We start from the raw sequence: 27,752 nt of genomic DNA, 5'->3' as shown, positions 1-27,752 counted from the left end.
TTTGTTTTGCTATCTTTGGCCACCTGTCTTTCATTTTGTACTTTGGCTGATTTTATTTCCTACTTACATATTTTGGCAAGTGTTTTGTATTTATTGAATGCCTCAGATAATCCATCAGATTTTTGCCCTTTTTGCCCTTTTAACTGTAGCTGTAAGCCATGCAAGGTGTAATCTCGCCCGTCTATACTTGTTACCTTTAGGAATAAATTTAGAAGTATAAGGACCCAGTATAGATTTGGATGTCCCACATTTAACATAAGTATCATAATGTTTCGATTTTCCACGTTTTTGCTTTTTAAGAGGAAAATAATTATGTTATGATCCCTATTTACGAGGGTTTCCCAGACAGTGACATTTTGGACAATTTCCCCATTGTTAGAAATCCCAAGGTCCAACAAAGTATCAACTCTTGTGGAATCTTCTACAAGCAGCAAAACGTTGATAAAATGTCTAACCTTCACAGATGATTATTTTTGGAATAGTCTCCCGCGATGATTACTACTGTCCCTCCCTCTCCCACCATTTGTTTATAAAGGTGAACCTGTATTTCCTAAGAGATATTGGGGGGTCTATAAAATTGAGCCATGACTAAGAGCGTGTGAAGCGCTTGAAACGCGTAGGATTATGCCTGTAGCCCACCATCTGGACACAGTGCTGTAGTGCGCTTTCCCATTGCTTTATCTGGAGTTTGCAATAAAATTTGGAGGCATCTTTTAATCGTATGCGCTGGATCGTTTTTTCCCTTGGGATCCTTTCACTCATTGAACACGCTGGTCACTCGCGGAAGTCCTCGCGGAAAAATCTTCCAAACGGGTGAGCCATACGCTGCTTCCATGCAAATTTTTCTCTTATAGACTTGTCTATAAATTACACCAACAATATTTCTCAAAGCTATCCTTCTTTTGAAAATGTTTAAGCCTCCTCATACTCTTCAGTGACCACTGTCTCATTCACAACCCCTTTAGGTCTTTTCTGACATACAGACATATGCCACATCCTCTCCTATTTGCTCTGTCTTTCTGAAAGACTGTAAAACCTTGAATATTAACACCCCAATCATGTGATGCATCGAGCCATATCTCTGCTACACCAACAACATCTAACTGTTCGTCTAATACCAGAGCCTCAAGTTCACCCATTTTACCTGTGATACTTCTGCTATTTGTGAACACACCCTTTGATTTTCCACAGTTATTTATTTGATTTATAGTAATTTTACTGGCACATATATATTCACTATTGTTTTTAACTTGTGGATTTCCCTATCCACTGCTTACTCCCCCATTAACCACCCACTTCGCCACCCACCAACATAACTTGCCCCCTCTCTGACCTGTCTACCCCTTTAGGTTCTTCCTTATCCTCCTCCCCAAATCCTAGTTTAAATAGTCAGCACCCCTGCTAGGATCTTCTCCCCCAGCACAGCAAATATCTGCAGAAAACAGCTTGTACCCCAATGAAAAGTCAGCCCAATGCTCTAGGAACCCAAATCTTTGCTCAGCTCAAAACCAGGATTTAACTCCCATGCATTTAACTCCCTAAGTAATATTCCACCTTTTCCACCAAATGCCGAACGCAGACACCATGGAGACAGCAAACCATTCGGTTGAGACGGTTTATTCTATTATTCTATCCATCTTCCTGATTATAGAGTCCCCTACAACCACTAGCTGCCTTGGCTTACCTGCACTACCACCCCCCCTACTACTAGCTCGTCTGCTCTCCCGGATGTTCAGGAGAGCAGGATCCGCTAGGCCTGCCATTTCTGACACTGACATCCTTACATCATTGCACAATCTTGCTAGGGTGTTCAGAGTCAGAATAAGTCTCTCTTTTCTTGGACCCCTTTCTATCCCTCTATCTCTAGTAACCCAGCTACCTACCTGGTCCTCCTGGCTTTCTTTTCCACCCTACACTTCTATTCCGCTTATTGCTTGCTCTGTAAGCAGAATACTCCTCTCAAGATTGTTGATTGCTTACAGGCATACAATATCTTCCTCTAAATCTCTAACTCGAGCTTCCAGCAGAAAAATATGGGCCCATCTATCGCAGTGGTATTCACCCTGAAACTCCTTCTCCAGTAATGTATACATACAGCAGAGAATTGGAGCATACCACCAATCTTGTTACAGATCATCCTACAATTCTGTGAACTCCTTGTTTTTTGAACTTCACTTGTTTAAACTTCACTTATGTCCACAAGTCACTTAAAAGCACAGGCCAAAATAAGCAAGCTTAAACGGAGTTGCTATCCCTTAATTTATCACCTATGCAAACTAACCCCTCCTTCCAATTAGCAGACCGGGCAAAGAATGGAAAAAAAAAGATATTTACATTGTGACACTAAGGCCCCTTCCACACTTGCGTTGCAGATCACGTCAGAGTTTGATCAGGGTGCGATGAGTGTTTGGTCAGTGAAAAACGCACATTTTGCATCAGAGTTCAATCAGTTTTCAGTCAGAGTTTGTTCAGTGTCTCAGTTTTTTACGCACGTTTTCAATGCAATTTCAATGCAATTTCAATGCGTTTTTCACACGCAGAAAATGCACGTGAAATGGACTGAGCTCTATCTTTTCTATGGCAATTGATGCATGAAAAACACATTGCACTTGCATTGCACTTGCAAGTGTCTCAGAGTGAAATGCGTTTTTGGTGCGTCTCCGTAGACTTGTATGGTGCGTTTTTCACGTGCGTGACTTGCAAAAGTAGAGCATGCCGAGATTAAAACACACATTAAAAAAAAAGCGTGTGTGTGCGTGAAAAAAAATGCAAGTCTGAAAAGACCCATTGGTTACAGTGGGTTAGAGTGCAATGCAAGTTCTGCGCATCAAAAGCACGCGCAGAAAACGCGCGTGAAAAACCCAAGTGTGAAAGGGGCCTAAGGGTGGTGTCACACGTGGCGTTTTGAACCCGTTTTTAGTCCGTTATTAGTGATGCATCTTTAAGTCCGTTAAAAACCGCATGTGTTCAAAAACGTGTGCGTTTTTCAAAACGCGTGTGTTTTTGCCCATTTTTATTTAAGATAATTGGAGAACAGGACAAAAAACTGATGTGTTTTCAAAAAAGCATGACTAAAACGAACTAAAAACGGATTCAAAATGCCACAGTTGTCTGAGAGTAAAACTGTTCTAGTAGCTCATGACAACCAATGAGAGCTTATTTTTATCTAGCTCCAGCAATTTATAAAATGAAAGCTGAGCTCTGATTGGTTGCCATGAGCAACTAGAACAGTTTTACTATCAGACACTTCTGATAAATCTCCTCTAAAGAGTTGTATTATTGTTTTGTAGAAAGTTGAATTAGTAAAGTGTAAGGGAGAAGGGCACAATAACACTTGTATGTTACTTACAAGGGCACATTTACTTACCCGTCCAGAGGAGTTCACAGAAAGTGCATTGTCAGACGATCATGCACTCTGCTGCGATTCACTAAGATCGTGTGCCCGATATCCTGCATGTGTCGCTTCCCAACTCAGGTCTGCTGGAGTTCACCTTCTTCCTGGTGTAAGTGCGCAATTTGTTAAATACCTGTCACAGCCGTTTAAAACCTGAAAACGTCGGAAAGTCTGACGAAAGTGCGTCCACGGACCCTTAGTAAATAAGCTCCATTGTGTGTACATAAAATGTACTATTCTACTATTCCAATTTTTGGGAACTGTCATGAACATGAATGCAGTAAATGCAATACTTTTTAATATATAAATGCACATGTCCATTATTCTAAAAGGTGTGCATATCCTAGTATGAACCATTTTTCATGGATCACTCATAGACTGCAATTTATGAGTATCCATGAAAAGCGGATGCCAAACAGATGAAAAGTAAAGAATTGCTGGGTATTAATACCTATATAGGCGGTCCCTACTTAAAAACACCAGATTAACAGACGGCCCCTAGTTACAAACAGACCTCTGGATGTTGGTAATTTACTGTACTTTTGCCTTAGGCTACAATAAACAGCTATAGCAGTTATGAAAGGTTTCTGCAATTCAGCTTTATTGTTAACCCTGATTCTGATGGCAATCCAACATTTTTAGAAACCCATTTGTCAGAGACCAAACAAAATTTCGCTGGGGTTACAATTATAAAATATACAGTTCCGACTTACATACAAATTTAACTTAAGAACAAATCTACAGAACCTATCTTGTACAGACCCAATCATTTAAAAATATGAACCCTCAGGTTGGTTCATCCGGGTTTAGCCATAAACATATTGGGGCACATATACTAAGGGCTTTGCACCTGTTTTCTGTCGGACTTTGCACGTTCTTTTAGGTGTAAATGGCTTGCACAGGTATTTCAAAAGTGTCCACGCCGTTATTGTGCGGCACGCAACCCTTTTGTGGTGCAGCTGCGCTAGTCACCATGCAACACAAAGTAGTGCATGTTCCAGCACTCAGTCAGACCTATGTTAAAGGTGCAACACAAAAAAGTTGGTACACTCTGTCGGGCCACTGCAGGGAAGTGATAGATTCATGATATATGGTGCACATTCTTAATGAATCTGGTGCAGCATTATACACAGGCAGAGCACTTTTAGTGCAGTTTCCGACAATCTTAGAAAATGTGCCCCATTGTTCAGTTGTGGTTAATGCTATGCGATATCATATTTTGCATGCTGTGATGCATTCTGTTTTCTTACACCTTTCTATCATAGTCACCATTAACACCATTAACTTTATCAGAAATCCACAATTGTCTTTAACTGCCCATCTATGTAGTGAATGCCCTTCATAACATTCCAATCATTTTCATGGTTCTTCCCGCTAGAAGTTAAAAATAGATGTGTAGAGAACCTTTCACTTTGTGCACTGTCAATCTGATGTGTTTACCTGCATCAATCTGCAGATAGGGAAGAGCTGATGGTATTAGAACAAAGTTATATCAGTTCTAAGTCCATTGGGAAACAGCACTTTGGGGTCAAGAATAAGCCATATAAAGTAGAGCTTGTTTTTTCAATGCATCATTTTGTCAGAATAAAATATAAAGAAACATATTTATGTTCTCATTTAAATAAGCGCCTATTACGAAATATTATAGTTACGATTAGAGGGATGTCCTCATTCTAGACAAGTGATTTTGATGTAGTAATAATGCTCTTATACAGTAATAATACTGCTCTTATACATTTGAGTATACAATGGTAATATGGTTGTATAACAGCAGAAAAAAGGCCTACTGTATTTTATCCTGAAAACATGCCACTATATAATACTCGCCTTTATATTTTTAGCATTGGCCTAAAAAGGATACAAGTAACTCAATTATTTATATTAATACAGAACAAACCGGTATTATATACTTATTAATGATTGATATCACCCGTTAATCTTCTGTACAAGAATAGAAATTCATACATAAAAAATTATTTCTCCATGGCAGCACCTTTCTTCAAATTGTATATATACCGTTTTTTCTGGAGCAGGAGCTAGGTGTGATGGTTACTCCCACATTCCAGGCCAGGGCTTACAAACCCTGTACATAGGGTTTGTAAGCCCTGGCCAGTAGTGACAGATGACAGTTGGTGTGGTACCCTACCTGAGAGTGAAAACCTGAGGACAGAAAAGGTGCGCCTATGGCTACATTCACACGAATGGCTACATTCACATCGCAATGGCCTCATGGCTCACGGCGCTGTGCAGGAGCAGTACAACAGCGGCACTGTTCCGTAGCCTGTAGAAAGATAGGGCATGTCCTACCTTTCGACGGAATACAGCGCCGGACTCTATGTTTTAAGCTATGGAGAGGGGCGGGGGTGAGTGTTCTCCCGCTGCCGATGTATGCCTGCCGTACTACAGTATGTGAGCATTCATTGTGTGCATGCAGCCTAACCCAGTGGGGGTTAAAGTAAAGACTGTGCTTTATAATATGGACTCAGTCTCATAGTAAGGACTGTATTTTTTTGCTGGCTGGAGCAAGCCTTTGCAGTTTTTTTTAACATTTTTGCTGTTTTGTCTTATTCCAAAAATAAAAACAACTATTTTTTTCATCTGAAGAAAAAGCTACCTGGTGTTTCATTAAAGGCTACTCTTTAATCTGAACCCCAGAAATTATATTTAAATTTTCATAAACATGCACATTTTTTTTTGGCTAAGAATGCATGTGTTCTGAAATGAGAGGCCTAAAGGGGGCAAGGCCGGGGGTGGAGTGAGTCTGCAAACTTTCTTGACTTCTTGGTAGGGCTGGGTGTAAAATTTTGAACTGTGAAGCCCAGCCATGGCCTCCTGATGTATCTGGTGCCACTGGAGAACTTCTTCATATGCCAGCACATAATAAATCCCCCAGGTTAACTACTAAAGAACCAGAGCATGAAGGAGACTGTACAGGTATGGTGTAGAAAAAGTCAAGGCAGCCAACAAGCATAAACTAGTGTTAATATAAACCAACACAAATCAATACAATGATCAAATAACTTCATGATATCAAGATTTTTTATGCCTAAACCGAACATATAACCTATAAATCATATAACCTATAAAAACATTGATACAAAACAACAAGATGTCATAGATCAATATTTATTAATTACAGACAGCAATTGAGATAAAAAAATACCCCAGATAAAAACATCATATAAAAGCATACAAGAACCATGGACAGTGAGACATACATAAGCACAATGAAAAAATATTTCCATGTACAGGCTCTATGTTAATAAATGTTAAAGAAATCCAATGCCCAAAACCACCATATCAGAGCCGTGGAAAATAACAAACAATATACATGGATACAATATACTGGCTTGTAAAGATTCCCTTTAAAGTGCAAGTGCTAACACTATCAAAAATCACACATGTATAATACTAAGAATCAATATTATTTACATTATCACAGCATCATTTTATATACGGTAAACTCAAACATAACATGTGCAAAAAGTGTCACTTCTACAGACAAGCCACGTCCAAAGCCAAAAATGAATAAATACTAACCACTGCCCAACATGCTGTGTAAAATGCAGACATGCTGTCCAGCACCCCTGGGCAGCCAGCCAGCATAAGCCAGTGTTCACACAGCAAAGTTAGAGTGAAACACAGTGACACAATCAACGCCTCAGATGCATTCCACAGATATGTTACAGAAAGCCTTTTCTTTGCATATAATACATATGTTTGCAGAGAACAATAAAGAAAACTTTATTCCTGCTTCCTCCAAACATTTTTACACCTCTCGGAATCTAATTTGCTTTAGCTGTGCTTTCCTTGCATAATCTGGAAATCTGACATCCTGGCTCCGAGAACCCAACTGTTAGAGAAGGATTTAATATATCCTCTTTATAGTGCGTCAATTGTTGTGTTTCAAATCAGTTTTAAATGCATTTGTGCACAGTCGTAAGAAAATGATTCAGACAACAGCTGATGCAAGTCTCGCTAATGCTATTGCCCTGGGCAAAAATCAGCACTGTGCAAGCTTTATTTGTTCTATCAGTCTATATAGAAAAGCAAGAGAAAAGCAGAAAAAGGAGGAGCATTCAAATCATAACAAATCAGGTTCCAAGATCTTGATTGGAGAGTTTCCCTGCCGTCGCACATTTGCATCACACCCACATTCCTTTAGCCTCAATGTTTTGGCTGCGGTCCACAATGCCAGCGGCATCATAAATGTATTCTCTGTTACAATGCTTTTAGGAAAATAAGACAAGTAGAAATGACAGGATTGGATGTATCAGCTAGGTTTACCTTAACACAACAATTTAGCAATAATGGCTTTGGTAAGGCTTCCAGGGGTGGACACTTTCCAGGCACGGGGTACAAGTCCTACAACTCTAAAAAATTTCCAGAACCACTTACACAAGAGTGTTTCCAAAGCTATGTCAATATCTTTCTTTGGGAAACCACCAATAGGTACATTGGATAGCCTAAATCTATTTTGAAGATCTGTTAACTTGTTATTTAGTACCTTATTCCTTTCATCACATTTTCCACAGATTATGTAATAAGCAGTGTCTTATTCTCTAAAGTATTTGCATGTGTAAAACAGTCGGAGAGCTTGTCCCTAAAAAAGTCTCAAAAATATTATCCATGGTAACAAACAGCATAAATCTGCATGCATAAACAAGTCTCAGAACTATGCTAATTTCTAACTATAGGATATAACAATAAAGCATATACAGAACACAAGGTAAAAGAATCTATTTAAAGCTAATAAATATACATCTGTAATTTCTACATTCACGACCAATTGAACTGTCTATTGGAATCCAACTGTTTTATGGATGCCTTAATCTCTATGTAGAATTATACCATTATGCTTATACTGTTCTTTTTAAGGCATAGCAGACTAAAGATCCAAATGAGAAAGTAATTTGCACTAATGGTAATGGCAAATTCTGTTCTCGATTCAATCTAATTTCACTCCACTTGTAACAAACTAGAAAGAACTCAAAGAAATAAACAGTCGCTTCTTCTTGTAAATGCAATGCTATTACTTTTACAAAACTTTCAACTAAATGAAAATTGATAAGCTGTCAACAAAACCCCATACTATACTTAAAAATATATTGTTGAAGAGTTTTCGTCTGATTACTTTCTCCTGACACATACAAAGATTTAAAGACTTCATGGGGGGATTTATAAACGCACTTGCACCACAATTCCGGTGGTTTAGCGCCAAAAACACTGTCTTGCTTTGTACCACAGTTATCAAGGCTTTTAGATCTTTTTTCCAGCACTTTCCCGACTTGTCCAATTAAGGGGACGTGGCCTTCTGGAAACGGAAGTGACCTTGTGAGAAATGGGAGTGGCTTGGGAAAATCATCTGTGCACACAAAATTCTGGTGCACAGTTTAGACCAACTGAAAGTAAGTCTAAACTAGGAACCTACAGTCTTGTACTGCATTAGAATTCATCATCACAATGATAAATCTGGCGCAGCTAAAGACTAGTGATTTATCCATCTAGAGAATGGCGGAACCTGAGACACATTGTTAAATCCCCCCCCCCCCATGTCTCCTGAAGAAATCAGGGCACATTTACTAAAGGCTTTGTGTCGGTTTTCAGTCAGACTTTGCACGTTTTTCTAGGTGGAAACTGCTGGCAAGGGTAATTAAGAAGTGCCTGCACCACAATTGTGTTGCATGCGATCCTTTGTGGCGCAGCTACACTAGGCATCATGCAAAACAAATTTGGGGCTGTTCTGGTGCCAAGTCGGACTGTGCGCCAGATTTATCATGCAAAGTCCAACAGAATTGTATTGCAAGCTCTATGTTACAGGTGCACCAAAAAAAGTGGTGCACTCTGTCGGGGCAGTGCAAGGAGCACCAGATTCATGAAGAAGTAGCTCCAGAAATCCTGAATCTGGCGCACTCTGCACACTACACAGGCAAACTGCACATAGTTCAGACTGCACTGTTCTTAGTAAATGTGCTCCTATATTTCTAGATACATAGGTGCACATTTAAAGACTTCATACTTTGCCGCACATCTTTTAGGGAATGGAAAGATGGGACACATTAGGTAGTGGATATACAGCTTCACAACTAACCTTTAACAATTGACAACCCCTTCCCATGAACGCATCAATACTCCAGACTGTGGACTATTAACAGAGCTTACAACATTGAACAGAGCAAACTAATGGTAAGAAAGAGACAAACCTCATAATCCACAAATGGGTTGGTACTAACCTACTGAGGCACAAAAAGATATATTTTTCAGTAGATGCTTCTCTGGAGAATCCACTCAAAACCTATTTCCTTTTGAAAGAGGTGACCAAACACACACAAAGAATACAGCAAGTCATATCACAGATCTTCTAAGTCCCCTATTATAGCACCTCTATGTAGTTCACTGATCTAGCAACACTTTTTTATATCTTTTTAAAAAGAGATCACATTTATACAGCACTGTTATAAAAATAGAGGAATAGACAAGGGCGATTGTAGGGTATTTGCTGCCTGATATATATACAGCCCCATTTTCTATTCTATATAGACCCCCTGTTTCTATTATGTACAGCCCCCTTTTGCATTATATACAGCCCTCCTTTCAATATATACAGACCACCTCTTTTTTATATACAGCCCCCCCCCTTTGTACCCAATTATATCTGGTGCAAATAGTTACTTCTTTTATGTACTCAGCATTGCAAAGGTTTGTCTCACTTGGATCTTTATCAATACTTATTAGTTATTTTTTATAAGTATAAAAAAAATAACAATTTGTATCAGATACAACAAAGTGATCCTTCTTCCTTCAATTTCCGTGCTACATCATTCAAACACAATGGAGTAGATTTACTAAGGGCTGTGCGCCAGTTTTCTGTTGAACTTTACACATTCTTTCAAGTGAAAACTGCTTGCACAGGTATTTAAGAAGTGTCTGCACCACATTTGTCGTACATGTGACCCTTATGGGGCGCAGTTGTACTAGTCTTTGTGCGACACAAATTAGGGGGTGTTCCGGTGCTCAGTCAGTCCATGCACCAGATTTAACATGCAAAGTCCGATAGAATTGTGTTGTATGTCCTGGGGGGATTTAACAATGATTCTCAGGTTCCCGCAGTCTATAGCTGGAAAACACTAGCCTTTTGCTGCGCCAGATTAATTACTATGATGATGAATTCTGGTGCAGTATAAGACTGTCAGTTCCTACTTTAGACCTACTTTTAGTTGATATAAAATGTGTGCCAGACCCGGGGACCCAAATTTATGAAGAATTTGCACCAGAAATCTTGTATCTGGCGTACTCTGCACTATGCACAGGCAAACTGCACATGGTAAATGTGGCCCAATGGGTACATAAGCATACAATTGTCACAGATTGTAACTGATTCTCAGATCACAGCGGTCCCAATCTCAAGCACAGAAGATAACAGAAATAAATTACAAATAGAATGGAATAGAACAATAAAAGTATATATGATTACAAACATAGTACAACCACATGCAAAAACAGAGGATAGCTACATTCACATTAGCTCGTCTCGGACCACCTGCTGACTTTAGATGTCAGCAGATGCAGCTACAGCAACGTCCTTTGATGACCCAATGGTCACATGATTTCCAGGTCTGCAGGTATTAATCAGAGCTACTTGGTCTGATCATCCCAGACAGGGGGTTGTTTCCCCCTCTAATTGAGGCTCTGACTTATATGTATGTGAAAAAGTTCTCAAATTTTAATCCCTCAGTGATGTTACAACAAAGAAAATCATTTTTAACCCCCTTACTCTACAATTATAAGGCTTGTATAGCTGTTTAGCTCCTTTAACTCCTAGAAGTGATGGTCATTGTAAAATTCTACAGTATGAGCAGGGACTCTCTAAGCAGACACATTGGGGGTCATTTACTAAGGGCCCGAATCGCGGTTTTCCGATGTGTTTCCCAAATATTACCGGTTTTCCCTAAATTTGCCCCGGGGCTTTGGCGCACACAATCGGATTGTGGTGCATCAGCGCCGTGATGCACGCGGCGGAAATCGGGGGGGGGGGGGGGCGTGGCCGTCGTAAAACCCGACGGATTCAGAAAAATTGCCGTATTTAAAAAAAAAAATGTATCACTTACCTGCACCCAACCTAGCTTGGTGAACTCCGGCGGACCTCGGCAGACTTCAGCTCAGCAGCGATACCTGATGGACATCGGGGGCACTACCTTAGTGAATCGCCGGAAGACCCGAATCAGCGTCGGAGAACCGTCGCTGGATCGCGAATGGACTGGATAAGTAAATGTGCCCCATTATGATTCGTCTGTGCTATGAAATGAAATGTGCTGACAATGCGCATAGATAATCAGGGTACAGGTTTATCTATACTTTTATTTAGCTTCTAAACATTCTACTAGCATCTGCCAAAGAAGGAAGAGAGATGAGGAAGATCAGAAATGAGAGACAATGAGCTTTATGAAATAAAATGCAATCACACTCTCAGCTCTGCTAACTTACCTATAAAACACACAGAGTCAGATCTGCTATGCCTCACTCCCAAATAAAGACCTTATCTTGTCTGTAGCTAGTAGAGTAAAACTCTGCATGCTGTTTACCGGCAGAGAGGAGGGGTAGGAGGCAGAGAGCACTGCAGCACGTAGACATGAGAAATTCATGAGAAGATAGAGACAGGTTGGAATTGCATCTGTGATATGCTGTATTTTTGTTAATAAAACTGAATTTGTAAATGTGTTATTATATTATCCTGAGTATGTGTAAGAATCTAGTCTAGGTGGGAATAACCCTTTAATGCGTTAATTCATTGATAAACTAGTGACACATGTTTACGCCATAACACAAAAATCTGGTGGAGTATAGCGTGTATTCCTTGTGCTGTAGTGCAGTGGGTGCTGCTATAGGTGTTACTTGGTGGTATTTACTTTCCTTGTTATGTTAAAGTCATAGTTTGGAGAATAGCAACATTTTCTGCATATACATTACATCTTACTTTCTATCTGGGAGGTTTACACACTCATTTATATTTATGAAATAATTATTTTGTTCCAGAACTTGACATGCAGTTTTGTCTCAGGAAAATGTGTAAACAATTACAGCTGTGGTCGGATTAGACCCCTGTGCTTTGCTACAAGAAAGTGAAAAAATAGATGTCTCTACTGCCTTATTTAAAGGGAACCTGTCACCAGGAGACCCATTTTAGCACTCCCCCAGTCCCCACAGAGCATAGTACATACACTGCCAAAGTGTTTTTGTATAAAAAATAGGTTTTACAGAAAAAAAGATATGTTATATTGTACCTTTCATTAGCATCTGCTGTGTGACTAGGCAGTTGCCTTTTGGGAGGAGCTGGAAAGGAGCAGTTTCCCCCCACCCTTGGGAAACATGTGACCTTTTCAAATATATGGATAACTCCCAACACTCGGGATTGGCTGTAGAGGAGCAGGGGGCGTCACTAAGCCCAGTGATGGGTGTTTTCACATATTTGAAAAGGTCACATGGGGAAGCTGTTCCCAAAGTGTGGGGGGGAAACTGCTCCTTTCCAGCCCCTCCCAAAAGGCAACTGCCTAGTCACAAAGCAGATACTAATGAAAGGTACAATATAACATATCTTTTTTTTCTGTAAAACCTATTTTTAATACAAAAACACTTTGGCAGTGTATGTACTATGCTCTGTGGGGACTGGGGGAGTGCTAAAAATGGGTCTCCTGGTGACAGGTTCCCTTTAAAGGCAGAGGAGATACATTTTGTGTATCGTACCTTTTGGTGTAAGATCGTTAATTGTCAGACATCCCTCTACAATTACCTCATAGATATAGACTATGAGAAGGTGCACATTATTGGACTAAAGGAAGCAGGACAGTTGTTTTGACAAACTTCCCAACAACCTTGGCCATTCTGATCTAGCTGTTAGGAGGTGTTGGGAGTAGTAGTCACTTGAGGACACAAACACAAGTTTGAACAGGCCCCAGATGGACAGTAGAGAGGATATTTTTTTCTCCTGACAAGCATGAGCGTCCTCCACTTTTATTATCGACCATACAGACTATGGGTACATACATTGACCTCGGAATCGTTTAATATTCAAGTTTGGCTTTGTGCATCCCTTTGCAATATATGGGGCTCGATATTTATATCTGAGGTGCCCTATCTGTCCTGCTGTGGGTATGTATAGTACCCCGAATTTACTTGTTCTGTTCTTCTCTTATCCTTGGAGACTCTGCTTTTGGCAGATATTCTTTCTACTTATTGCTCTGTCGTTTAGGCATAATGGTAACGCCGCAATACGATCCCCCGTTATGTATATGAATTATGATAGGAGGATGTCGGGACTAACATATTTTATGTCCGAGCCCCAACTACACGATTGTGGTTTTGGTATGGTAGAGGACATTGTTCCTGATACGTTGGATTCTCCACTCGGCATATTTGGACTCATTGTGAGGTCCTGTATATGCCGTGCTTTGTACCTGGAAGCAGCGCGATTGGTCTTCTGAGGTACGAGCCCTCTTCTCTGGGAACGCCCCCTTGATCCGGATTGGTTAGGCGGCTGTCGAGGACCGCCCTCTGGGCGGGTGGTTCCCTTTATATTCTCAGTGTGCGCTCGCCGAGAACTTTCAGGCGGCTGCACATGAGAGAACAATGTGATGTGCAGTCGCTCTTGTATTTACATCCTTTCATATGTTTACATGCCTCTGATGACACGATACCCACACAATGGGATTGTAGAAACGTGTCAGGCGTAGAGTGTGTTAGGCAGATTAGGAATGCTGACCAACCAAGGCATAATTAGCATCCAATGAATAATACTCGGCAGAGTGCTATGATCTGAAACGGGAGTGGAATGTAGCACTTTATCTTCAGCACTACTTTCACTTTATATTAGCACCTTGGTCCACTGTGTGCATAGGCATCAAAGAGGAGCGTTATTTTAGAAGCTATCTTTACAGAGATAACGCTGGTTGCCGCACATGGTGGATTAGATAACACTATTTAAAAGCACTTTATTTCAGTGTGTAGTTACGGACTAAACAACCCTTGATCTGAGATACACACTGGATAGCCTGAATAAACATTCAGTTTACTGAAGAGTGGCCTTCGAATTTTAATATGGTAATAAAAGTTAGATTTTAAGTGTTCCTATTTCAGGCAGATTTAATTTTCAAACAATCGAACACAAATTTTTGTATCAATTACTTATTTTGAGCATACAGACTATTTACTCAGCACTTTGTAGACACAAATTGGGTGGCAGGTCTTTGTCATGAATGAAAAAACTTTATTCTTCTTTATGGCTGCAATGGTCTGGAACAGTTTGATCTCTAGCAATTAAAATAAGGCTCTCTTTGGGATCCAACAATGCACAAGTTTGAATATTTTATATGAATTCCAAGGACCAAAGCAGTGATTTATTCAGACAAAGCAACAAGACAAGACTAAGAAAACCAATTGAACAAGTGATGTTTAATGTTGACAACAGGACAGCACAAATGGGTACAAAAGAAAAATCATAGTTACCATGCATTAGGAATAATAATAATATTATATAGGCCACTATGTTCTGGCATATACATACAGAATATAGGACATATGCATGATGCCATTAAAAAACACGGCATCTTGTAATCTTGCTTTTTAGAGATTGGATACTTACATAAATATACGAATTCAAACAATAAAACCCAATATGTCATTATACACCAGTAACTTTCAACAAGAGCTATAACTGATAAATGGCAAAATTTACTACCAACTTGATCTATTTTCACAAAATGATCCATAATTAGGCTCAAAATTATAGAAGATGTAAAATAATCTTGTGCATTCATATGTGAAAAAGGGTTTACTATCCTTTATTAACAGATAGGGAAGATATAAGATGCCAAATGTTAAAAAATAATTAAAACAATGAAACTTACAGACTGCAATCATATAAGATCCTGCAACCCACCATCGCCATGTTCAAAAACTGATTAAACATAACACCAAGAAAAGCAAATATCAGGTGTTCCATAGAAAGAGGTCTATAATATACATATATCATACAAGGTGTCACAGAATACTAAATTCTCTAAATTGAGGATGTAAAAGTATGAAGAAGAAGACCAGTAGTGTTAATACTTAAGTTTATGGCGCTGGCATACTCTGCCACTGGCTGTGTCCCTTCATGCCTTAGTCGCCAAAAAATTGAGCATAGCAAGAAATGGTGATTATTTCAGTGCTTCTATATCTGGCTTAAAAGCACTAGTAAATCTCACCCAATGTGAGTAAAGTTACAATACTACGTGATTGCAGTAAGTAGACACCAACTACTTGCCTAGTGCTGTATCACATAGGCAATGTCTAGAACCACTGTGTGTTGTTAAGCCAGCCACAGGATAGTGACATTTATTGATCATGGCTAGATGTTAGTAAAGCAGAGAGATAATTTGAAGCTACAGCATCTAAAAGTTCATATGAGGCGCAGACTCTTCTTTAATACATGTGTAAGCAGTTTTCACATAAAAGAACAGGCAAAGTCCAACAGAAAACTGGCGCTTTAGTAAATGTGGGCCATTGTGTCTCACCACACCTGTGCCTGAGCCATGCGTCCACACCGGGAAAAATAGAGCAGGTCCTATTCCTGCCCGGCTTTGCAGCGCGCCTGCTCAGCTCCATATGGAAAGGAGAGGGTTGAGGAGCTCTCACCTTTCCTCTCTCCCCAGACTTGTGGCTCACACATGTCTGCTGCTGCGGATGTGTGCATGTAGCCTTACTCAGTGGTATTCTTAAATGCCATTAATTGTTTGTAAATAAAAAAAATGAAACCACCAATTCATCATGAAAAATGATTGCCCCTTTTAGTGCAGAATGTTGTTTTGCGTTGGGTATAGAGCAGTCGCAAAATGAATTAGTCAAGCAGTTTTCACATAAAAGAACAGGCAAAGTCCAACAGAAAACTGGCACAGGGGCTTTAGTAAATGTGGCCCATTGTATCTCATCACAATGTGCTTGAGACATGCGGCCAAGCTCCGTATAGAGGGGGGGGGGGGTGAGAATCTCTCACCTTTCCTCTCTCCCCAAGCTTGTGGCTCACACATGCCTGCTGCTGCGGATGTGTGCATATAGCCTTGCTCAGTAGTATTCTTAAATGCCATTAATTGTTTGGTAATAAAAACATGAAACAACCATTGCATCATGAGAAATGTTCATGCTGTGACCCTAAAAGCAAAGTAAAGGTTATGCATTCTGTATAAAGATGAAATTACCCAAACTCAAATTAACCATTAAAATTAATTTGTCCTGGCATTTCCACAGAATATGACTCTGTGAATGTAAATACCACTGTTACTTTTCTTGAGCGCCTCCATATCGCACATGAAATTAGATTAGTTCCATTCACCCGGGGTAGATATTCATCCCAAACATTTGATTTTTCTGTGAATCACTAAATTCACTGAGGAGTAAATTAAATCTATAATGAAATTATTTATTGCTAGCTGCATGCTTACAGCAAGCACATTTCCCTGGAATAAAACGTAACTATCTACCAAGATACCAACATACCGTATTAAATGTTTATGCAGGCTTCTCATGCATTTGCATAATTCCCCTTACACTAAGTTCGTGTAACTATTAATTCCAAGTTACAAAAAGTAAAAGTGAGACATAATTACATCTGATATGTTAACAACTCCCCAGTCTAAAATCAGAAACATATCTTTCCGCAGATGGTAAGGACTTTTGATTTCCTGTTAGCCAGAAGCAACACAAAATACTGCAGTATATGCTTGGTTTTTGAATTCTGACAAATTTCATTAGTTTGCTAAGGATTATTCTGTCAGGCATTTTAGGTAGACATTTTATTAGACTTGTCTTTTTAAACATTAAGTGACAGCAAGACAGCTGCATGCTTACCTTGGAAACAACATGCTTAATTTCTGCACGACTGAATGCTTCAACTCTGCCTTCATTTAGTTTCCTTTAAGAAAACAAACAGCTTCATTCATCAACAGAAATCCATAATTGAAATTAAAACAACAACTTCTAAGAGATAAGGATGAATATGGTGGTGTAGAATGCAATGTGTATTATTGTCTTGGTGTACCCCATTGATGAAAACTCTATTTCTTTTACACACCAGTAATCATAAAATGAGAACAGGCAATTTACATCACAACTTAGATACAAGAGAGAACGGAACAAGAGAAAATGATGAAAAGTGAATTCTTGTTGAAGCATTCCCGGGCATGAAATCACAGATCCTGAACAAAGCTTGCAGTAATGTACAACTGAATTAAAGGGGTTTTTCCATGAAAGAAAATTCCCACATCTCAACCCCCTAGTGATATTAACACAACATAGATCATTTTAACCCCTTACTTTAAAATGTTACTCAGTGGTTACTCGGCTTCTCAGTGCAAAATCCCAGGGACTCTCTAAGCAGACACATTATGGCCCATCTAGTTCTGTGGTGTGACAATGTGGTTAGATTATCAGGGTACAGGTGTATACACACTTTCAGATGGCTCACAATGTACTAAGACACTGACACATAGAAAAAGAGATGAGACAGATGAGAGATGCATGAGATCAATGAGATGCCTATTACACACTATGAGCACTGCTACATCTCACAGATATGTGCCTGCCTCCCCCTTCTCCCAGATCACTTATCTGCTTGTAGTTTGTAGTTTGCAGCTCATCTCTCCTCACAATCTCCAGGCTGGGAGTGAATCAGTGAGTGTCTCTGAGCTTGTGCAGGGGGCGTGGCTACAGGCACACAGCAGAGAGAGAAAGACAAATGCACAGCAAAATCCAAGATGGTGGCCTGACCCTAAAGTCAGAAGTAACAGGGTCATGTCTAGGGCCAACTGAAATTGTGTACACCAGGACTGATAGAGACAGATTGGACTTATATCTGTGAAATGCTGTATTTTTGTTAATAACAGTGAATTAGAGAATGTGTTAGTTTGTTATCCTGAGTACATATAATAAACTTGTCTTTGTGGGAATGCCTCTTTAACATCCAGTTGAACAGGACCAAACTATTTCCGTAATGCAACTTCTTTGACACATGAAATGCAACTTTGTAATGAGGTATTTTTTCACCTTTCATCTGTGGTGTGCTGCTCATTTCATTGGACTTTTGTGTGAAGCACCCGACGCCCAGCCTAATAGACAAGAACCCATTTTGTACTTGCTCCTCTATGTTTGATTAGTGCTGCTTGAAAACTTCCTTGTTGCAACTATGATTAGAGATTCTTATGTAAAATACACTTTGGTGGGTGTAAGAAGAACAACACAAGCACACAACAGAAATATAGAATAGTCCAACCAGTGCATCTATAATAAAAATGATAACAATAAATAATTGATCTTTGAAGTATAGTAACTGAAATTACACATCATCCAATGCTGCTAGAGCATGTCCTTGAGGTTTATCCACCAGGAATATTGTCCCTGCAATTCTAAGACATGTGGCTACATCCATAACGTGTCTATTAGTGAAGTAATCTGTGTCCAAAGTATTTGGATGGCTTGAATTAGTACCGTGGACTATTTCAATAAAGGATTGACATACCATGCCTTTTATAGTATTTATTCCAAACTTTTTTTTAATGATAAAGTGCCTTGTTTAATTAATTCATTCAAAAGATATGGTCCAGTTTATATATAAATCAGTTCATGGACAAAGGGGTGGTGACTTATTGGGGCAGATTTACTTACCCGGTCCATTCGCGATCCAGCAGTGCGTTCTGTGTGGAGGATTCGGGTCTGCCAGCGATTCACTAAGGTAGTTCCCCCGATGTCCACTAGGTGTCGCTGCTGCACTGATTTCCATCGGAGTGCACTGAAGTTCACCAAGACAGGCCGGGTGCAGGTAAGCCCGTGTCAAGCGACACTTTTTTTTTTTTAATGCGGCTGTTTCTCCGAATCCGTCGGGTTTTCGTACGCCCACACCCCCCGATTTCCATCACATGCATGCCGGCGCTGAGGGGCCACAATCCGATCGCGTGCGCCAAAAACCCGGGACAATTCAGGGAAAATCGGCGCAAAACGAAAAAATTCCGGTAACCCACCGGAAAAACGCAATTCGGCCCCTTAGTAAATGACCCCCATTATTTTGTACTTTGTTGCAGGTCCTCATTAAGGGCACATTCACACTAACACTATTTGATCAGCAATTCCCATCAATAATTGGAAGCCAACACAAGTGGAACTTTCACAAAGGAAAGATATAATTGTAAGATTTGTATCTTTTCCATGTTTGCACCCACTTCTGGATTTGGCTTACAAATACTGATCATGTAAAAGTGGCCTAGCTCTGTGTAAGTATATGACACGTGACTTAAAGTGTATTAACCCCTTATCACCAACGCTTGTTTTCAGCTTCATGACCAGACTCCAGGTACAGGTGATTTTGAGATAGTTTTCTCGTGACACATTGCACTTCATGTTAGTTGTAAAATTTAAGTGAGAATTTTTGCGCTTCATTCTCAAAGAAAAATAAAATTTGGCAAAAGTTTGGTTTATGTCTTCTTTATGTTGGATTGATATTTTGTCTCATTTTTCTAGGATGTTATGAGGCTTAGAACTTTAGGTGCGATTTTTCCAATTTTCATTAAAATTGCCAAAACTCACATTTTGAGGGACAACTCAGGTGACTTAGAGGCCTAAATAATAGTAAAACCCCATAAATTACCCCTCTATAGAAGCAACACTCCTCAATGTATGTAAAACAACTTCTAGTAAGTCTATTAACCCATTAAGTGTTTCACATGGGTTAAAACAAAATGGAAGTACGATTTCACAAAATTACACTTTCATAATATATAAAATGATAAAATGCTCTGCAAAGTTGGATGCCAAAGTTCTACCGAGTGTAATGATACCCCATATGTGGTGGTATCCTGCTGTATGGGTGCACGGCCGGACATAGAATGAAAGCAGCGCTATTCAGAGCAAATTTGTATTGTCACATTGTACAGGCTATAAAATTTTCATTTTTTTTTTGTAATTTGAATATATGAGGGCTTATTTTTTGGGGGATGAGATACAATGTATAGATAATTCATTTTGGGGGTCTATAGCTTATTCATGAGATTTTATCAACTATTTCAATGGGGACACAAACAAAATCATCAATTTTTATTTTGGATTTTAAGCACTTTTTTTACCGCTCGCCATAACATTAAAATAACATTTTATCTTTATATTCTGGTTTACTGCGATTAAGGTGATACCTCATTTATATATTTTTTCTTACCTTTGCTAAATTTTACTGTTCAAAACCAATATTGGAGAAAATCCCATTTGTTTTACTATCAACAAATTTTCAGGGGCATAACTTCTGTATTTTTCTGTTGACAGATCTGGTTGAGGGCTTATTTTTTGCAAAAAGAGTTGTTCTTTTTCTTCGTATCATATTAGGGAACTTTTTTTGAGGGTATTTGAGGAAAAATTGTATATTACCGGTAGTTCTTTGTGTTTTTTATTGTACGTCATTCGAGGTGAGGTTAATATTGATTTAGACTTATTGTACAGAATAATACATATATGGTATGTATTACCATGTAGCTGCAAAGTGGTTGATTTGCTACTTTAGCATCTCAGGGTTTGTGAGTCGGCCAAGGGACACCACAGGAGGGCGCCTATCAACCCTAACTTTATGGTTGTGCCTCATACTTACCCGAGGCGGATGTTGTTGACTTTTGTGCATTGTTGTAATTTTGAAAAATGGAAAACAGACTCCTTGGCCTGTTTACTGTATATAAGAAACAAAAACAAAGGGAATCAGCTCACTTCAACATGTGCACAGTCCAAATGCAGATGTTGCTTTACAAGAGATAAAAGCATATCAAGACAAAAATTGGGCAGCGCTTCCCACAGTGAAAAAAATCTTACTAATAAAAAATTCTAAGAGCTGGTGTATTTCTGATCCAGTATATCTATTGTGATAGAGAACCATCAAAACTACAATGTAATGAAGTATAGAAATATTGCAGTATATTGTGCAGCATACTTAAAATACAATTAATATAGAATAATGTCAGGCACCAAGTTTTCTGCTAGACAGTGAAAGTATTTTCACTCGGCATGTCAGGTAGCAATGCAGTGCTGAGGACAAGGACAGAAGAGATGATGGAAGAGCGCATAAAAATATCATGAGACCTGCAATCTTGTTGGTTGCAAAAGCTTTGATAACTCCACCTAATATATCTTTTAGTATTTCCATATTTTTACATGCCTGGTATTGGCACAAGTAAAAAGGACTCGCACGAGAATATAGGCGATGTATAAAATGATACAATATTGCTGTGAAGTAATTATAAAAAATACATGCCACAACTTTTTAAGATATATTATATTGTGCACATTTCTAAAAGGTTTTATATATTGTAAAGATATCAAAACATATTTATGAATATGTCTTATAAGCAAAAATCATGTTGCTAAGGCTGGATTTCAATGCCCAATTTACTCTTTCATCATATTACCCATATCCCCCAATGTGTGATGATTGTTCCTAAAACTACAGCAAGCGTCACAAATCAAGAAACTAGCATTACACATACACAATAGAAACGTCTATCAACGTGCAACTTTTACAGCCGGCTGTTTTAAACATAGAAATTTTATGTTTTTATAACTGCGCCAAATGTGTTATTTCAATCATTTTTCATTTTTATTATCTTTATTTTTAAACATTATAATAATAAAATGTTGATACTTCCATAGAGGCATATTTGAAATTAAAATGCGGAGCTGAGGTACGGAAATATTCATCACATCAGTGGACGTTCTGCAAGGCAGAGAACTGTTCCAGAGATAACTGTTTTATGGTAAGATAATGATTAATCTATTGTGTTGTCCGCGCATGATTACCCTTTATATCACAGCTAGCCTTGTATTTCAATAACTTTAAAGCAAGTCATTAAATGATAATTTGTATGCATTGCTATGTTTATTTAGAAATATTGTGGACCGTACAGTTATCGCTGCAGCAGATGAATTAGTTTAAACTGTTACATTTTATTTCCCAAGTCTGTAGATTTGCTCACAAAATTCACGAACATAAAAAAGAAAGTTGTATTTGAAGTAATTCTCACGTCAAGTGGACAGGAAAATACATAATACTTAACATCCAGAGAATTGTTTGTATTTGTGTGCAGTAAGATCATGTGAACTGTGTATAAGAACCATAAACACTGTCATGGGGTAAATATGTTTTGCAATTTTTACAACCTGAACAAAATTACTGATATATTTTCCTAAACCCATAAATTGGAGAAAGAATTTCGAGCGAATACGATGCAGAAGTAGAAATCACAGTGAGAAATTGTAGATCATATTGAAGCTGGATTTTATATTTCAGAATAATGTTGCTCTATGCTACCATATGTCTCCAAGTTGTCTATGCATAACAGTATCAGATAAATATGTCCTCATAGCACATAAACAATTTACTATACAGCTCGTTCAGCAGTGCCGAGATAGATCGTTTTATACTGACAACCAAAAAGATAAAGCTGTTTTCTGCCACCTAAAGTTGTGTCAGAACAGGGTACGCGCCACTTCACTTTAGGACTTCACACATGCGTGTCCACTTGAAAATGAATTTATTTTGTTTTCAATTTTGTTCCCATTTTGTATCCGCATCTGTTTTTTTTCCCGACCTCTTGATTTCTATTATCATCCTTTATCTGTAAAGGTGGAAAATATTGCACATAAATGTTTTCAACAGCCAACAAATAAAAACCATAAATAAACATGTGTGGATGTTGTGTGTTGTCACACAGCACAAACCCTTACCATTTTTTCTTAACTGAAAAGCTACTACATTTCTATATTAAAGATGTCTGAAAAAAATGTCAGGGATAGTAGAAAATTGCATGGATAACTATTGTCTGAGCAAATTAATCAAATCCCAAAACTAGACTACTGCCAGTACTGGTCATTTTTAAATTGGAGCCTTACAGGGGGAGATGTGCACAAAATGTGTAAGAAAAATCTCATCTTTTGGACAGTGATGGCAAACCTTTTAGGGACTGAGTGCTGAAACTTTTTCACAAAGTGCCAAATGCCAATTTAAAGTAACTAAAGTACTTTAGTACTTTCAGTGGTACAATTAAGGGGTATTCCCATATCGGCATACATATTTAATGTAATACATCTGCCATACATTTCTTCAATTGCATGTGATAATTTCCCATAAAATATCCATAAATGTGGTCATATGATCCCTTAGAAATTAAAGACAACTGTCCTTGGATATGCCCACATGCATGCATATGCTATTGAGGCATCTGACAACCTGGATTCAGCAATCATTACCACAGGACAGCTGTGGGACATGCAGCAACTCCCAGCCATTTTTTTAGCCAAAAACAGTTTGTTTCTTTGCGCCATTACTCCAGCAGTGGTGGCCGTTTCAAAGGACAACAATCTCGATTACATGACTACATTTATGGGTATTTATCTTTATAAAGGTACAATTTTTAATAACAATAAATGTATATGTCCAGTTGATGATATCTAAAAATCCAAAATTGAATTACAAAATGGTCTTTTTAAGGTGGTTTTCTAAAACAATGGCTAGAATACATAGAAGATATAACACTGGAATTTTTGTCTGCATAAGTGGGTGGTCTTCACAAAGAGATGATCTTTTGGGGACTTTTCACTACAATGTATTTCTACAACCTGCTTTATATTTTACCTAAGTAGGATGTGCTCACTGGATAGGAAATAATCGTGCATGCTACAGTGACACACATTTCATTCGTAGTTTATAACAGTCACATAATTAGTGGAAGGGATAGATTAACAATTAAAATGAGCTCTATGCTCCTAGGAAACTGCAGTAAATTAATATAAATATCCCCATTTATAGTTAATCTGAATGATGTATAATTAAAAATTCAATTACACTGATTCAGCTTAATTTCTTCAAAGACATGTGACTATGAATTGGTAATGACAAAATAATTCTGCTGTAATTATAGGGCACAATTACAATCTTCAAAAAAAATATTCTTAGCACTATTGGCCATAGTTGGTGAATCATTTTTACAAGCGTGCAAATGTTTAATATATCTATTCAAATATGGTTCAGTACATAACCTACAATCAAAGTCCATTTTAAAAAATGTAATATTTAAAAACAATATTTTAACCCCTTCCCGCCGCAGCCCTTTTTTGTTTTTGCTTTTTCATTTTTCACTCCCTACCTTCAAAAATCTATAACATTTTTATTTTTTGTACAAAGCTGTGTTATGGCTTATTTTTTGCGTAACAAATTACACTTAAATGGTGGTATTTAATATTCCATGCCGTGTACTTGGAAGCTGGAAAAAATTCCAAATGCAGTGAAATTACACATTTTTGCCATATGCTTGTGGGCTTAGATTTTACAGATTTCATTGTATGCCCCAAATGACATGTCTTTTTTTTTCTTTGTGTCGGTAAGATAAGGGGGATACCACATTTCTATAGGTTTTACAATGTTTTCATACATTTACAAAAATTAAAACCTTCTGTACGAAAAAATTGTTTTGGATTGTGCCATCTCCTGGCGCTAATAACTTTTTATACTTTGGTATACAGAGCTTTGGGAGGTTTTGTTATTTGCGGCTTTTGAAGACATTTACAATGTTATCGTTTTTAGGACTGTACGACCTTTTGATCACTTTTTTAGAATTTTGTTATTTTTTAAAAAATGACAAAAAAGTGCCATTTTTGAATTTGGGCGCTATTTTCCGCTACAGAGTTAAACGTAGTGAAAAACTGTTATTATATTTTGATAGATCGGGCATTTTCGGACACAGCGATACCTAATGTGTTTATGATTTTTACTGTTTATTTATATTTGTATCAGTTCTAGAGAAAGGGGGGATTTGAGTTTTTATGTTTCTTTATTATAATTTTTTTTTTTACTTTTTTTTATTTTTACTTTTTTTCAGACTCCCTAGGGTACTTTAACCCTAGGTTGTCTGTACGATCCTATCATATACTGCCATACTATAGTATGGCAGTATATGGGGATTTTGCTCTTCATTCATCACAATGTGCTGATAGCACATTGTAATGAATGGGTTAACACGAAGCAGTCATGGTGACGGATCGCCTCAGCAAGATGGCGGCGCAAAAGACTTTAACCTGATTTGTCATCTGAAAAATAAAAAAGTTATGCATATGAAAAGATGGTGATGCTAAAATGAACAAGATTTTCTCCAAATGTTTTTCTTTTTTGGCTAAAATACCCAAAACTCCCACATATTTGGTATCACTGTGTCCATAGCAACCTGTATAAAAAAAACTGAATCATTACTGGACCTGCATAGTGAACCTCGTAAAAAAAAAAAAATAGGCACTTCAAAAGGTTTTAAATTAATACCCTTTGAAAAATGCTCTAAAAAGTGATTTCAAAAATGTTACAAGATAAGATAAGACCACTAAAAAGAACAATGCTTTTCGCATAAAATAAGCCCTTAACCAGATTTGTCAGCCGAAAAAAAAAAGTTATGCATATGAAAAGATGGTGATGCTAAAAATTTGAAACGTTTTCGACAAATTACTTTTTATTCAGTAAATTGGGAAAAAAAAAAAAAAATCTTTTTAAATGAGGTATTTTCGTAATTGTGGCGACCCATAGAATAAAAATAATATACTATTTTAATGGTATAGTAAACAGGCAAATTTTCCTAAAAATTGATGATTTTCATTTCCTCCACCAACAAAGAGTTAATAAAATTTCAGCAATTTTCATACAATAAATGTTGTACAAAATTGTGTACCAGAAAAGTGCATCTCATGTGGCTAAAAAAATAAGCTCCTATAGGCCCACATTAAAAATTTTTTTAAAAATGATAGCTTGCATAATTTGACAACACTTAAAAGTGATTTTTCATATGTTGAGGTGTATAGCTTCCATAATGGGGTATTTTACTAATCTTGCTATTATTTAGGCTGCATTCACACGACCGCAAGGGGGACGTATATACGGCCGACGTATATACGGCCAATATACGTCCCCCATAGACCGCAATGGGCGTGCGGTGGGACATGTCCTATTTTTTCAGGGCATACGGCGCCGTGCACCATATATCCCTTTGGAGAGGCAGCGCTCTCCCCCTCCTCCTCTCCCCGCATGCTGCCGTGTGCCCGCCGTGCTACGGTACGGCGGGCATCGGTCTTGTGAATGCAGCCTTAGGCCAGTGAAAAATGGCATTGTCTGGTTTCTGGGGTAGTGGTGCCACTGGACCACCACAGATCATGATGTAAGCCGACACCTGTGACCAGAATCTAAGTGGCACCCGAATTTCACCAGAGCCCGCCGCAAATCGGGTTGGACTTGCTGCGCCGTGGTACCACCAGGTCGTTCCACAGGTGCAACTTTGTCTGCAGTAGCAGCAAAGGCGAGTTACGAGCAGAATTGGGGACAGGCAGGAGGCTAGAGCAAAAGATTAGAGTCGGGGACGTAGCAATAGGTCAAGGCAGACAGCGGAGGAGCGTAGTCAGAAATGGAACTGGTGTCACAAGTGGAAATCACAAAACTAGCAAAGTGCATGGAACACAGCTTTCTCTAGGGCACAATGCAGGAAGGTCCGGCAGGTTGTGCAGGGAGACGCAGGTTTATATAGAATTCTGGGAAATGGCCAGCGCCAATTAACGGTGCGCTGGCTCTTTAACTTTACTCAAGACGCACATGCCCTAGGAGACGAGTACGTACACACACCCCGGGGACTGGGTTCAGGATTGGGGGGGGGGTAAACCAATTTAAAATACAGTGTCTGTCAAGAAAACAATCTCAAACTCCCATGGATATGTTGTAGCATTCCAAAGCTATAACCACTTATAGTGACACAGGGCAGATTTGAAAAATGGGGCCACGTCTTGGAGGCAAAAATATGCTTAGTCCCAAAGGGGTTAACTGATCAAACAATGACCAATGACCGTAACTCTTTGGCAGCAGGCCTTCTGTCTTAGGGTGGTGCTTGATTCCGACCTCTCATTTATATTACTTATATACAAACTCTTGCCACATGCATCTCATTTCAAGAATCCACCCTTTTCTAACCATGGAAACCTCTAACACCCTAATTGTCACTCTAATTCACTTTAGTCTACTAATCAATTTTCCAATCTATTCTTAACAAACCATATACCAAACCACCGAAAACACTGATAGAAAACCAGTCTGATCACTATTTAAGTCACAAAAATGTATGAAAGCTATGATAAAAAATTACTAAACTTACACACATAAAATGGTGAATCGCAGGTGAGATAATAGGTACTACTAAGTAGCAGAGCTCAACAGTTATAAAAAAAATATTAATATATATCACCACATGTATAAATATATAATGACAGACCTTCAGAGATAAAACAC

General features: G+C 38.4%; 1 long non-coding RNA gene across 2 annotated transcripts in view; it reads right to left on the bottom strand.

Annotated features, from left to right (window-relative positions):
- LOC140126957 (uncharacterized) overlaps nt 1–27,752 on the bottom strand; it is a 122,783-nt gene that overhangs the window by 7,828 nt on the left and 87,203 nt on the right. Inside the window, exons 3-4 of one of the 2 annotated variants that reach the window (XR_011854933.1) lie at nt 17,273–17,336; nt 7,461–7,623 (exon numbers count right to left, since the gene is read on the bottom strand). This is a non-coding gene — a long non-coding RNA (uncharacterized lncRNA). Of the gene's footprint in view, nt 1–7,460; nt 7,624–17,272; nt 17,337–27,752 lie in introns of those variants that run through there. The other variant, XR_011854932.1, reaches the window with a different exon arrangement.

This window comes from Engystomops pustulosus, chromosome 4 (genome assembly GCF_040894005.1).
Source record: "Engystomops pustulosus chromosome 4, aEngPut4.maternal, whole genome shotgun sequence".
Lineage (NCBI taxonomy): Eukaryota > Metazoa > Chordata > Amphibia > Anura > Leptodactylidae > Engystomops > Engystomops pustulosus.
The sequence above is the reverse complement of the archived record's forward strand: the minus strand, read 5'-3'. Positions and strand labels throughout refer to the sequence as shown.